General features: G+C 40.7%; 1 protein-coding gene across 3 annotated transcripts in view; it reads left to right on the top strand.

Moving 5' to 3' along the window:
- Positions 1–14,636: 14,636 nt before the first annotated feature.
- Positions 14,637–15,256, top strand: part of LOC123993695 (E3 ubiquitin-protein ligase SH3RF1-like) — a 75,040-nt gene continuing 74,420 nt past the window's right edge. For 2 of the 3 annotated variants that reach the window (XM_046296100.1, XM_046296099.1), the window contains exon 1: positions 14,637–14,778. The gene's annotated coding sequence lies outside the window, so the exon portion shown is untranslated. The remainder of the gene's footprint in view (positions 14,779–15,256) is intronic. The other variant, XM_046296101.1, reaches the window with a different exon arrangement.

Genomic DNA, 15,256 nt, shown 5'->3' with positions numbered 1-15,256 from the left:
ACACAGCTGCCCTCCCACCCCCACCACATACACACACAGCTGCCCTCCCACCCCCACCACATACACACACAGCTGCCCTCCCACCCCCACCACATACACACACAGCTGCCCTCCCACCCCCACCACACACAGCTGCCCTCCCACCCCCACCACACACAGCTGCCCTCCCACCCCCACCACACACAGCTGCCCTCCCACCCCCACCACACACACAGCTGCCCTCCCACCCCCACCACATACACACACAGCTGCCCTCCCACCCCCACCACACACAGCTGCCCTCCCACCCCCACCACACACAGCTGCCCTCCCACCCCCACCACATACACACACAGCTGCCCTCCCACCCCCACCACACACAGCTGCCCTCCCACCCCCACCACACACAGCTGCCCTCCCACCCCCACCACATACACCCACACACACACAGCTGCCCTCCCACCCCCACCACACACAGCTGCCCTCCCACCCCCACCACACACAGCTGCCCTCCCACCCCCACCACATACAAACACAGCTGCCCTCCCACCCCCACCACACACAGCTGCCCTCCCACCCCCACCACACACAGCTGCCCTCCCACCCCCACCACATACACACACAGCTGCCCTCCCACCCCCACCACACACAGCTGCCCTCCCACCCCCACCACATACACACACAGCTGCCTTCCCACCCCCACCACATACACCACACAATGCAGATGTTCAAGTTGGTTCCCACCCCCCTTTTACCAAACTAGGCCTACACAACAGCTGCCCTCCCACCCCCACCACAGTAGACACACACAGCTGCCCATCCCACCCCCCCACCACAGTAGACTTTAACATGTTATTCCCACCCCACCACATAGACTTTAACATGTTATTAACATGAAGCTGCCCTCCCACCCCCACCACATACAGCCACGTTATTAACAATGCAGATGTTCAAGTTGGTTATTAACATGTTTGACCTGTTTCCTTTTAGTATTCCAAACTAGGCCTAGACTTTAACAGTCTGGGTGAGAGAGAGTAGCACAGTAGACCTTTTTAACATGCTATTTACATGAAGCAGCCCATCTCTACAGTAGACTTTAACATGTTATTAACATGAAGTAGCCCATCTCTACAGTAGACTTTAACATGTTATTAACATGAAGTAGCCCATCTCTACAGTAGACTTTAACATGTTATTAACATGAAGTAGCCCATCTCTACAGTAGACTTTAACATGTTATTAACATGAAGTAGCCCATCTCTACAGTAGACTTTAACATGTTATTAACATGAAGTAGCCCATCTCTACAGTAGACTTTAACATGTTATTAACATGAAGTAGCCCATCTATACAGTAGACTTTAACATGTTATTAACATGAAGTAGCCCATCTCTACAGTAGACTTTAACATGTTATTAACATGAAGTAGCTCTTATGAAGGAAAAGGTTGGAGACCCCTGATCTAGATTATATGTCCTAGGACCTTGGTAGGTAAAAGACATGAGTAACACATTTATTACAGAACCTCAGAACTATACTGTCAGAAGGAAAGCCACTTTGGGACTGAGGGACTATCTGGTCAGAACAGGAAAAGTGTATCGCATGGCCTTGGTGACATAAACAAAAGAGCTGTTAGATTTACTGTTAATCCCCTTCAAAATACCGCTGCTGCAGGATTAGCTATGCTGCATGACTAACACCTTGCAAGACTGGTGCGACTGTGTGCACAGACACACCTGAATTATATTCATGCAGATGCACATAAACACATTGAGGAAATACCATTCAAAAACTATATTTTGGTATTTGTTTCATTAGTCCACCGTTGATACAATCCCAACAATGTTTTGCATGTCAACAATCAGGTTTTGTAGTATGATGCAGTATGATGTAGTATTATGTACTATGATGCAGTATTATGTAGTATGATGCAGTATTATGTACTATGATGTACTATGATGCAGTATTATGTACTATGATGTAGTATGATGCAGTATGATGTAGTATTATGTAGTATGATGCAGTATGATGTAGTATTATGCAGTATGATGCAGTATGATGTAGTATTATGTACTATGATGCAGTATGATGTAGTATTATGTACTATGATGCAGTATGATGTAGTATTATGTACTATGATGCATTATGATGTAGTATTATGTACTATGATGCAGTATGATGTAGTATTATGTACTATGATGCAGTATGATGTAGTATTATGTACTATGATGCAGTATGATGCAGTATGATGTAGTATTGTGTACTATGATGCAGTATGATGCAGTATGATGGAGTATTATGTACTATGATGCAGTATGATGCAGTATTATGCAGTTTTATGTTCTATGATGTAGTATGATGTAGTATTATGTACTGTGATGTAGTATGATAAACTATGATGCAGTATGATGCAGTATTATGCAGTATGATGCAGTATGATGTAGTATTATGTACTATGATGTAGTATTATGTACTATGATGCAGTATGATGTAGTATTATGCAGTATGATGTAGTATTATGTACTATGGTGCAGTATGATGCAGTATGATGTAGTATTATGTAGTATTATGCAGTATGATGCAGTATGATGTAGTATTATGTACTATGATGTAGTATTATGTACTATGATGCAATATGATGTAGTATTATGCAGTATGATGTAGTATTATGTACTATGGTGCAGTATGATGCAGTATGATGTAGTATTATGTACTATGATGTAGTATTATGTACTATGATGCAGTATGATGTAGTATGATGTAGTATTATGTACTATGATGCAGTATGGTGCAGTATGATGTAGTATGATGCAGTATGATGCAGTATGATGTAGTATTATGTAGTATTATGCAGTATGATGTACTATGATGCAGTATGATGTAGTATTTTGTACTATGATGCAGTATGATGTAGTATTATGCAGTATGATGTAGTATTATGTACTATGATGTAGTATGATGCAGTATGATGATGATGTACTATGATGTAGTATGATGCAGTATGATGTAGCTTTATGTACTATGATGCAGTATGATGTAGCATTATGTACTATGATGCAGTATTATGTACTATGATGTAGTATGATGCAGTATGATGTACCATTATGTACTGTGATGCAGTATGATGTAGTATGATGTAGTATGATCATGACCCCAACCCCTCTTTTAGGCTGCTGCTACTCTCTGTTTATCATATATGCATAGTCACTTTAACCATATCTACAAACTACTTCAATCAGCCTGACTAACTGTATATAGCCTGGCTACCGTATTTTTTTTATTTGACCTTTATTTAACTAGGCAAGTCAGTTAAGAACAAATTCTTATTTTCAATGACGGCCTAGGAACAGTGGGTTCAGGGGCAGAACGACAGATTTGCACCTTGTCAGCTCGGGGGTTTGAACTTGCAACCTTCTGGTTATTAGTCCAACACTCCAACACTATTAGTCCAATCACGAGGCTACCCTGCCGCCCCTGTATATAGCCTCTCTACTGTATATAGCCTGGCTACTGTATATAGCCTCTCTACTGTATATAGCCTGGCTACTGTATATAGCCTCTCTACTGTATATAGCCTGGCTACTGTATATAGCCTCTCTATTGTATATAGCCTGGCTACTGTATATAGCCTCTCTACTGTATATAGCCCAGCTACTGTATATAGCCTGGCTACTGTATATAGCCTCTCTACTGTATATAGCCTTTCTACTGTATATAGCCTGGTTACTGTAAATAGCCTCTCTACTGTATATAGCCTCTTTCCTGTATATAGCCCGGCTACTGTATATAGCCTGGCTACTGTATATTGCCTCACTACTGTATATAGCCTTTCTACTGTATATAGCCTGGCTACTGTAAATAGCCTCTCTACTGTATATAGCCTGGCTACTGTATATAGCCTCTACTGTATATTTTTACTGTTGTTTTATTTCTTTAATTTTTGTTTACTTATTGTTCACCCAATACCTTTTTTGCACTAATGGTTAGAGCCTGTAAGTAAGCTGTTGTATTCAGTATTTCACTGTAAGGTCTACCTACACCTGTTGTATTCAGCATTTCACTGTAAGGTCTACCTACACCTGTTGTATTCAGCATTTCACTGTAAGGTCTACCTACACCTGTTGTATTCAGCATTTCACTGTAAGGTCTACTACACCTGTTGTATTCAGCATTTCACTGTAAGGTCTACTACACCTGTTGTATTCAGCATTTCACTGTAAGGTCTACTACACCTGTTGTATTCAGCATTTCACTGTAAGGTCTACTACACCTGTTGTATTCAGCATTACACTGTAAGGTCTACTACACCTGTTGTATTCAGCATTTCACTGTAAGGTCTACTACACCTGTTGTAATTCAGCATTTCACTGTAAGGTCTACTACACCTGTTGTATTCAGCATTTCACTGTAAGGTCTACCTACACCTGTTGTATTCAGCATTACACTGTAAGGTCTACTACACCTGTTGTATTCAGCATTACACTGTAAGGTCTACTACACCTGTTGTATTCAGCATTTCACTGTAAGGTCTACTACACCTGTTGTATTCAGCATTTCTGTCAGGGTTTTCCTATATTGACTCATGTTTAATCAAAAACGGATAAACATGAAACAAAACAATGAACGTGGAAAACCAAAAACAACCCTATCTGGTGCAAAACACAGAGACAGGAACAATCACCCACAAAACCCAACACAAATCAGGCTACCTAAATATGGTTCCCAATCAGAGACAGTGACTAACACCTGCCTCTGATTGAGAACCATATCAGGCCAAACATAGAAATAGACAAACCAGACACACAACATAGAATGCCCACCCAGCTCACGTCCTGACCAACACTAAAACAAGGAAAACACATACGAACGATGGACAGAACGTTACAATTTCACTGTAAGGTCTACCTACACCTGTTGTATTCAGCATTTCACTGTAAGGTCTACCTACACCTGTTGTATTCAGCATTTCACTGTAAGGTCTACTACACCTTGTATTCAGCATTTCACTGTATTGTCCTGTATTTGTATTCAGTATTCACTACACCTGTTGTATTCAGCATTTCACTGTAAGTTCACTGTAAGGTCTACCTTTGTATTCAGCATTTCACTGTAAGGTCTACCTACACCTGATTCAGCATTTCACTGTAAGGTCTACCTGACCTGTTGTATGATTACACTGTAAGGTCTACCTACACCTGATTCAGCATTACACTGTAAGGTCTACACACCTGTTGTATTCAGCATTTCACTGTAAGGTCTACTGATGTTGTATTCAGCATTACACTGTAAGGTCTACCTACACCTGTATTCAGCATTACACTGTAAGGTCTACCTACACCTGGTATTCAGCATTTCACTGTAAGGTACATACACCTGTTGTATTCGACACATGACAAATACACTTTGATTTGATGGTTTGTCCATTTACAGTATGATTTGGTATGATGCAGTTGATGCATTTTGCAGATGATGTAGTATGATACAATATAATGCAGTATGATGCAGTATGGTTCAGTATGATACAGTATGATGCAGTATGGTTCAGTATGATACAGTATGATGCAGTATGGTTCAGTATGATATATGATGCAGTATGGTTCAGTATGATACAGTATGATGCAGTATGGTTCAGTATGATACATTTGATGCAGTATGGTTCAGTATGATACAGTATGATGCATTTTGCAAGATGATGCAGTATGATACAGTATGATGCAGTATGATAAATTTTGCAGTATCATGCAGTATGATGCAGTATGACATATTATGATGCAGTATGATGCAGTATGATGCAGTATGATTTTGCAGTATGATGCAGTATGATGTATGCAGTATGATGTATTATGATGCAGTATGATGCATGATGCATATGATGCAGTATGATGCAGTATGATGCAGTATGATGCAGTATGATGCAGTGTGATGCAGTATGATGTATTATGATGTATTATGATGCAGTATGATGCAGTATGATGCAGTGTGATGCAGTATGATACAGTATGATAGGTTTTGTAGGATGATGCATGGCATGTTCTGTATTTTGAAAGTTATATAAGTTAAAAACCTGATTGCTGACATGCAAAACATTTTAGGATTGTATTAACAGTGGACTAATGAAACAAATACCAAAATATAGTTTTTGAGTCCAATTTTCTTTGACACACACACGCACAGGAACACACACTGGAACACACACGGCGAGAAGCATTGCTCAAACAAATCACATTCAATGAGTTAGCAGCACTCTGTGAGTTAGACAGGACTTTAAATAAAACATGAAAGCCATGCAGACCAGAGACAGAGAGGGAGGGAAAGATTGAGAGAGAGAGACTCTCCTCTCCTCATGCTGCAGTGTGTGACAGGGCCTGATATTCCCTGAGACAGCACTTCCAGCTCCCCCCTAGAGATATCACTCCCAGCTAACCCCTAGAGATACCACTCCCAGCTCCCCCTTAGAGATACCACTCCCAGCCCCCCTAGAGATACCACTCCCAGCTCCCCCTAGAGATACCACTCCCAGCTAACCCCTATAGATACCACTCCCAGCTAACCCACTAGAGATACCACTCCCAGCCAACCCCCTAGAGATACCACTCCCAGCTAACCCCTAGAGATATCACTCCCAGCTCCCCAGCTAACCCCTAGAGATACCACTCCCAGCTAACCCCTAGAGATACCACTCCCAGCTCCCCTAGAGATACCACTCCCAGCTCCCAGCTAACCCCCCTAGAGATATCACTCCCCTAGCTAACCCCTAGAGATACCACTCCAAGCTAACCCCTAGAGATACCACTCCCAGCTAACCCCTAGAGATACCACTCCCAGCTAACCCCTAGAGATACCACTCCCAGCTAACCCCTAGAGATACCACTCCCAGCTCCCCCCTAGAGATACCACTCCCAGCTAACCCCTAGAGATACCACTCCCAGCTAACCCCTAGAGATACCACTCCCAGCTAACCCCTAGAGATACCACTCCCAGCTCCCCCCTAGAGATACCACTCCCAGCTAACCCCTAGAGATACCACTCCCAGCTAACCCCAAGAGATTCCACACCCCATAGGGCTCAGGTCAAGAGTAGTGCACTATATTGGGAATAAGGTGCCATTTGGAATGCACCCCATAATAAACAAACATGCTAAGACCTCATCCCACTGGAGGACTACAGTATTTCCTGGTGAGATCACATGACCAGGAGAAACTCAGGGCCCGAGTTATAGACTACAGTATTTCCTGGTGAGATCACATGACCAGGAGAAACTCAGGGCCCGAGTTATAGACTACAGTATTTCCTGGTGAGATCACATGACCAGGATAAACTCAGGGCCCGAGTTATAGACTACAGTATTTCCTGGTGAGATCACATGACCAGGATAAACTCAGGGCCCGAGTTATAGACTACAGTATTTCCTGGTGAGATCACATGACCAGGAGAAACTCAGGGCCCGAGTTATAGACTACAGTATTTCCTGGTGAGATCACATGACCAGGATAAACTCAGGGCCCGAGTTATAGACTACAGTATTTCCTGGTGAGATCACATGACCAGGATAAACTCAGGGCCCGAGTTATAGACTACAGTATTTCCTGGTGAGATCACATGACCAGGAGAAACTCAGGGCCCGAGTTATAGACTACAGTATTTCCTGGTGAGATCACATGACCAGGAGAAACTCAGGGCCCGAGTTATAGACTACAGTATTTCCTGGTAAGATCACATGACCAGGAGAAACTCTGGGCCTTAGTTATAGACTACAATATTTCCTGGTGAGATCACATGACCAGGATAAACTCAGGGCCCTAGTTATAGACTACAGTATTTCCTGGTAAGATCACATGACCAGGAGAAACTCAGGGCCCGAGTTATAGACTACAGTATTTCCTGGTAAGATCACATGACCAGGAGAAACTCAGGGCCTTAGTTATAGACTACAGTATTTCCTGGTGAGATCACATGACCAGACCAGGATAAACTACAGGGTGAGATCCCGAGTTATAGACTACAGTATTTCCTGGTGAGATCACATGACCAGGAGAAACTCAGGGCCTTAGTTATAGACTACAGTATTTCCTGGTGAGATCACATGACCAGGAGAAACTCAGGGCCCGAGTTATAGACTACAGTATTTCCTGGTGAGATCACATGACCAGGAGAAACTCAGGGCCTTAGTTATAGACTACAGTATTTCCTGGTGAGATCACATGACCAGGATAAACTCAGGGCCCGAGTTATAGACTACAGTATTTCCTGGTGAGATCACATGACCAGGAGAAACTCAGGGCCCGAGTTATAGACTACAGTATTTCCTGGTGAGATCACATGACCAGGAGAAACTCAGGGCCCGAGTTATACCATCAGTCCTGTCAGTGTAGAGATATTATTATCTAGAAGAAATAATGTACAGTCAAAATGCTCTGTTCCAATGAAATATTAGGGCTCCCGAATGGGGCAGCAGTCTAAGGCACTGCATGCTTGAGGCGTCACAACAGACACCCTGGTTTGATTCCAGGCTGTATCACAACCGGCCGTGATTGCGAGTTCCATAGGGCAGGCGCACAATTGGCCCAGTGTCGTCCGGGTTTGGCCGGTGTAGGCCGTCATTGTGAATAAGAGTTTGTTCTTAACTGACTTGCCTCGTTATATTATGTACATGTAATAAAACACGATTCTGTGTTTATCAGATAGCCTAACTATGCCTTTCCACTCAACAGCCATTGGTTGCTGTAATGCTTGGACTGTGTGTCCTGCGTCAACATGTGAATAAGTAATGACAAGGATCTCTCTTTCTATCATTCTCCATCCCTCTTTTTAAAAGCTATATTTAAAATCCCCCCGTGCTCTGGTGTTCTGTTGACATGCAGAAGAGATAAAAGATTCATGCTTGTTTAAAAGATTTAAGCGAATGTCCTGAACTTTCAGTACACAGCCAATAGCTAGGTTTTTATCCAATTGGCTACATATTTGCATGTGATTATACTAAGATGAAGTAGTGCCCATAAAAATGACTTTTGCAGTTAAATTCCCATGTACCGAATTCAAAATACAAGATTGATTTCCATTGTATTTACAACTCTGATGGTTTGTATTTACAACTCTGATGGTTTGTATTTACAACTCTGATGGTTTGTATTTACAACTCTGATGGTTTGTATTTACAACTCTGATGGTTTGTATTTACAACTCTGATGGTTTGTATTTACAACTCTATACTGATGGTTTGTATTTACAACTCTATACTGATGGTTTGTATTTACAACTCTGATGGTTTGTATTTACAACTCTGATGGTTTGTATTTACAACTCTGATGGTTTGTATTTACAACTCTATACTGATGGTTTGTATTTACAACTCTGATGGTTTGTATTTACAACTCTGATGGTTTGTATTTACAACTCTATACTGATGGTTTGTATTTACAACTCTATACTGATGGTTTGTATTTACAACTCTGATGGTTTGTATTTACAACTCTGATGGTTTGTATTTAAAACTCTGATGGTTTGTATTTACAACTCTGATGGTTTGTATTTAAAACTCTGATGGTTTGTATTTACAACTCTGATGGTTTGTATTTACAACTCTGATGGTTTGTATTTACAACTCTGATGGTTTGTATTTACAACTCTGATGGTTTGTATTTACAACTCTGATGGTTTGTATTTACAACTCTATACTGATGGTTTGTATTTACAACTCTGATGGTTTGTATTTACAACTCTATACTGATGGTTTGTATTTACAACTCTGATGGTTTGTATTTACAACTCTGATGGTTTGTATTTACAACTCTGATGGTTTGTATTTACAACTCTATACTGATGGTTTGTATTTACAACTCTATACTGATGGTTTGTATTTACAACTCTGATGGTTTGTATTTACAACTCTGATGGTTTGTATTTACAACTCTGATGGTTTGTATTTACAACTCTGATGGTTTGTATTTACAACTCTGATGGTTTGTATTTACAACTCTGATGGTTTGTATTTACAACTCTGATGGTTTGTATTTACAACTCTATACTGATGGTTTTTACAACTCTGATGGTTTGTATTTACAACTCTATACTGATGGTTTGTATTTACAACTCTGATGGTTTGTATTTACAACTCTGATGGTTTGTATTTACAACTCTATACTGATGGTTTGTATTTACAACTCTGATGGTTTGTATTTACAACTCTGATGGTTTGTATTTACAACTCTGATGGTTTGTATTTACAACTCTGATGGTTTGTATTTACAACTCTATACTGATGGTTTGTATTTACAACTCTATACTGATGGTTTGTATTTACAACTCTGATGGTTTGTATTTACAACTCTGATGGTTTGTATTTACAACTCTGATGGTTTGTATTTACAACTCTATACTGATGGTTTGTATTTACAACTCTATACTGATGGTTTGTATTTACAACTCTGATGGTTTGTATTTACAACTCTGATGGTTTGTATTTAAAACTCTGATGGTTTGTATTTACAACTCTGATGGTTTGTATTTAAAACTCTGATGGTTTGTATTTACAACTCTGATGGTTTGTATTTACAACTCTGATGGTTTGTATTTACAACTCTGATGGTTTGTATTTACAACTCTGATGGTTTGTATTTACAACTCTGATGGTTTGTATTTACAACTCTGATGGTTTGTATTTAAAACTCTGATGGTTTGTATTTACAACTCTGATGGTTTGTATTTACAACTCTGATGGTTTGTATTTACAACTCTGATGGTTTGTATTTACAACTCTGATGGTTTGTATTTAAACTCTGATACAACTCTGATGGTTTGTATTTACAACTCTGATGGTTTGTATTTACAACTCTGATGGTTTGTATTTACAACTCTGATGGTTTGTATTTACAACTCTGATGGTTTGTATTTAAAACTCTGATGGTTTGTATTTAAAACTCTTTTATAAACGGCCTATAACTGATGGTTTGTATTTACAACTCCATACTGATGGTTTTGTCATAAAACATTTTGCATTATACTCTGCGAATGTGCCCATTGACTGTATGTTTGTTTATGTGTAACTCTGTGTTGTTGTTTGTGTCGCACTGCTTTGCTTTATCTTGGCCATGTCGCAGTTGTAAATGAGAACTTGTTCTCAACTGGCCTACCTGGTTAAATAAAGGTGAAATAAAACATTTACGTTTAAAAAATAAACTCTGTTCTTGGCACGTGGGCACTACCCAACAGCTCACAGACACAGTGTGGGTAGTCCACTAATCTAACCTGCCTAAGACTAGATCACCTACATACTGGTCTCACAGACACAGTGCTGGTAGGCTACTAATCTAACCTGCCTGAAACTAGATACTGGACTTGACGAGACAGCCTGCTCTCATAGACTAGACGTAACATAGTTAATGTAAATCCGTGAGATCCAAATTAGTAAGATATGTTATGTTTTGTATGGTTACATAAGACAGAAGGTTACTTAAGGCGAAAACGAATATGACACAAACATCTAGCAACCCAAAGGTTGCGTGTTTGAATCTCATCACGGACAACTTAAGCTTTTAGCTACTTTGCAACTACTTTTATTTTATTTTATTTTACCTTTATTAAACCAGGCAAGTCAGTTAAGAACAAATTCTTATTTTCAATGACGGCCTAGGAACAGTGGGTTAACTGCCTGTTCAGGGGCAGAACGACAGATTTGTACCTTGTCAGCTCAGGGGTTTGAACTTGCAACCTCGCAAGGCTGGTTACTAGTCCAACCACTAGGCTACCCTGCCGCCACTCCAAACCCTAATCCAGCTAACGTTAGCCACCTAGCTAATGTTAGCATTAGCCACCTAGCTAATGTTAGCATTAGCCACCTAGCTAATGTTAGCATTAGCCACCTAGCTAATGTTAGCATTAGCCACCTAGCTCACTTCCGAGCTAACGTTAGCCACAACGAATTGGAATTCAACCACACTGCATATGATACGTTTTGCAAAGTTGTAACAGATTATACTAATTGAAGAAAAAAATTGCACTGAGTCTCTTGTACTGGCTCTATGCACACTCACTGGACTTTACCCACAAACTCACATACTACACAGACACTCCAATACACACAAAACACACACAAGCATATTGACGCCACACACACACATTTTCACACACTTTAACACTCTTCACATCTGCTGCTGCTACTCTGTTTATTACCTATCCTGATTGCCTAGTCACTTTTAACCCCTACCTACATGTACATATTACCTCAATTATAACTTGTGGTCCTTCTGTAGCTCAGTTGGTAGAGCATGGCACTTGTAACGCCAGGGTAGTGGGTTCGATCCCACGGGTCCACCCATACGTAGAATGTATGCACACATGACTGTAAGTCGCCTTTGGATAAAAGCGTCTGCTAAATGGCATATATTATTATTATTAACTACCTCGTACCCGCTGCACATTGACTCAGTACTGGTACTCCTGCACATTGACCCGGTACTGGTACCTCCTTGTATATAGCCATGTTATTACCTCGTACCCCTGCACATTGACTCAGTACTGGTACTCCTGCACATTGACCCGGTACTGGTACTCCTTGTATATAGCCATGTTATTGCCTCGCACTCCTGCACATTGACTCAGTACTGGTACTCCTGCACATTGACCCGGTACTGGTACTCCTTGTATATAGCCATGTTATTACCTCACTTCATCTGCACATTGACTCAGTACTGGTACTCCTGCACATTGACCCGGTACTGGTACTCCTTGTATATAGCCATGTTATTATCTTACTATTTGCTTTTTTATTATTAAGCAAATTGTTCTTACTTTTTAACTCTGTATTGTTGGGAAAGAGCTCGTAAGTAAGCATTTCACAGCAAGGTCTACACCCGTTGTAATTGGCACGTGACAATAAAATGTTTATTTGATTGTAATTCTTAAGATATCATACTAAATGGATGATGGACAACCACAAATGAATACATACCATATGAAACGTAACATATCATACTAATTGGGGTGTTCAGGATTGACATTTACTATGTTGGACGAGAAGAACTGCACTGTTCAACCGATCCAGTAAATGTGGAGGAGGAGTTAAGATGGGGTGTGGCCCATAGAGATGGAAAGAGGTCTCATTGTATCCGTGCAATTATGGCATCTGTGACAGCCTCAAAGGCGCTATCTCCATTTTGAAGTAGTACATTTTCTTCTTCACGATTGGTTTATCTCTCCTGATGACCCGGTTGGACATGACTCCAACAGTGTCAACCAACAGGGATCAGACAATGAAGTCGGAAGTCCCACCCAGTTGACTACGTTAAAATGGTGCAGTATTTCCTGGTGATGGCGCTGCCCATGGTAATACGGCATTTTGGCCACTAGAGGCCTCTATCGTCTATGTAGCCTCCAAAAGCGGAAGTGGGTTCACAGGGTCTTTCCATTTCTCCTGAAAACCGGAACATCCGGTTGTTGCTAGTAGGCTACCTTCATGACGAGATTATTATGGATAAAAGATAGATCATTTTTATTATTCAAAAGGCAGCCAAGCATCAGGTCTTATTCTGGTGACATGATGATCGATGCTTGGCTGCCTTTTGACAAATAACAATTATTTATTGGAAAGCAGTATCAAGCTCATCATCATCCAATTTCACCACCCTGTGAAGTTCATCACAATTGATTTAATTTCTTGTCTAATAAACAACATGTTTTCCCGAGTCGTAGTGGGAGGACCACACCACATATCATCGCTTGACTCCAGTACTTCTATATGATGGTTATTACATCAATATTTGTGCATGTGGCGTTTCCACTGCCATTTCTCACATAATTACAGCGTATTTTGTGTTGTAGACATTAGTAGTTTGCCGACAGATTGGCTGTATCCATCTGGCCTTTCGTGACATTTCTTTAATCTGACTTGAACTTTACTCGATTGAAAAGGTTAGATGGAAACCTGGTTAACATGGGTGGATGGGGAACTTGGAGTTTGGCGTTGAGTGTGTGGATGAAAGTCTAGCCATGAATGGCATTTCATCACCCACATCATCACCACCACCACAGTCCTCCTCTTCTTTACACGCCTCATCATTGTCATTTAACTGACATAAATAAGTTAAAAGAGTTTCCAAGAAAATGCATTAAATGTCAGAGGTTTGAGCCTGAAATATTGCAGTATTTCTTTATTGCCCTGTAGTTATTACGTAGTTAAAAGATGGTAATAGCAGATTTCTCTATTTTCCGATTAAATGTGTGAAATGTGCCTTCTTACCACTAGATGGAGGACATGATACACGATAGAGAGAGACAGCCGGCTCGGACAACAGAGGCAATATCATGCCACTTCAAATCATTAGCCTGCTGATAGGCCTACTTCTTTCTGCCAGCATCAATTTCTATTGTACAGATACAATCTTCATTATAGCTTCACAGTAGTACACATTTTATATTCAGTTAAATACTTGTCACAGGCCGTATATGGTCAGGCCTACTTCAAAATATTACATAAGAAAAATAACTATTACCGTTTTGATAAACTAAGAAAGATAATGTAGGTGACTTGTATGTATTTTACAGTTTGGCGATTGACGATATAGCCCGCTGTGTGGGCTCGGTTTGGTTACGGGCTGACTACGTACCTTTCCAGTTTTGATTGTTTACAACCACATATAATGATTTAGTGGTGAAATCTCCGCCACCTACCAGTCAAGGGTTAAGGAATGAGACGTGTAAACCGATACGAGTGTCTGGCAAGTGCAGTGGCAAAACGTGTTCAGTTTGGACGTGGGAATGTTTGTTAGCATACTTGCCTTGAGAAGAGTGTTTCCGACAAAAGAGGTAGGCTATGTATTGATATTGTGGACAAAGATGTGGTTTGAATTTAAAACATTGCATTGAAACGCGTGTCTGTAAATCGTCAAGGAGATTTGTCAATTGTGTGGCTTTCCAATGCGTCAGCCGAGGCGCCAGAGACAGTTCCAGCGCGTAACCAATTTTTTTGCCATTTATTTTCATACGTTTATTGAAATCTACCGTATACTGTCTGTAATTTTAACAAGCACGGTACGTTATTCATTACAGCGAGTATGTTGGTGTTTTTCGATTGAGTAGACAGGTATGTCGCTTGGTATTGCACTTCCGGTTACCTGAACAGTCGGCCTAACCGCAGGTGACATGACACTTGTGCGCGATCTGAACAGCTCAAGAGAAGAAGAAACCATATTCGATGCGATGTTTACAAATGGAAAGTATTATCACTAGCCTGTATTTAATGTAATAACAATACATTACGTAGTATAGAATTGTATACATGGGA

This window comes from Oncorhynchus gorbuscha, linkage group LG13, assembly GCF_021184085.1.
Source record: "Oncorhynchus gorbuscha isolate QuinsamMale2020 ecotype Even-year linkage group LG13, OgorEven_v1.0, whole genome shotgun sequence".
Classification (NCBI taxonomy): domain Eukaryota; kingdom Metazoa; phylum Chordata; class Actinopteri; order Salmoniformes; family Salmonidae; genus Oncorhynchus; species Oncorhynchus gorbuscha.
This window is presented reverse-complemented; position numbering and strand designations above follow the sequence as displayed.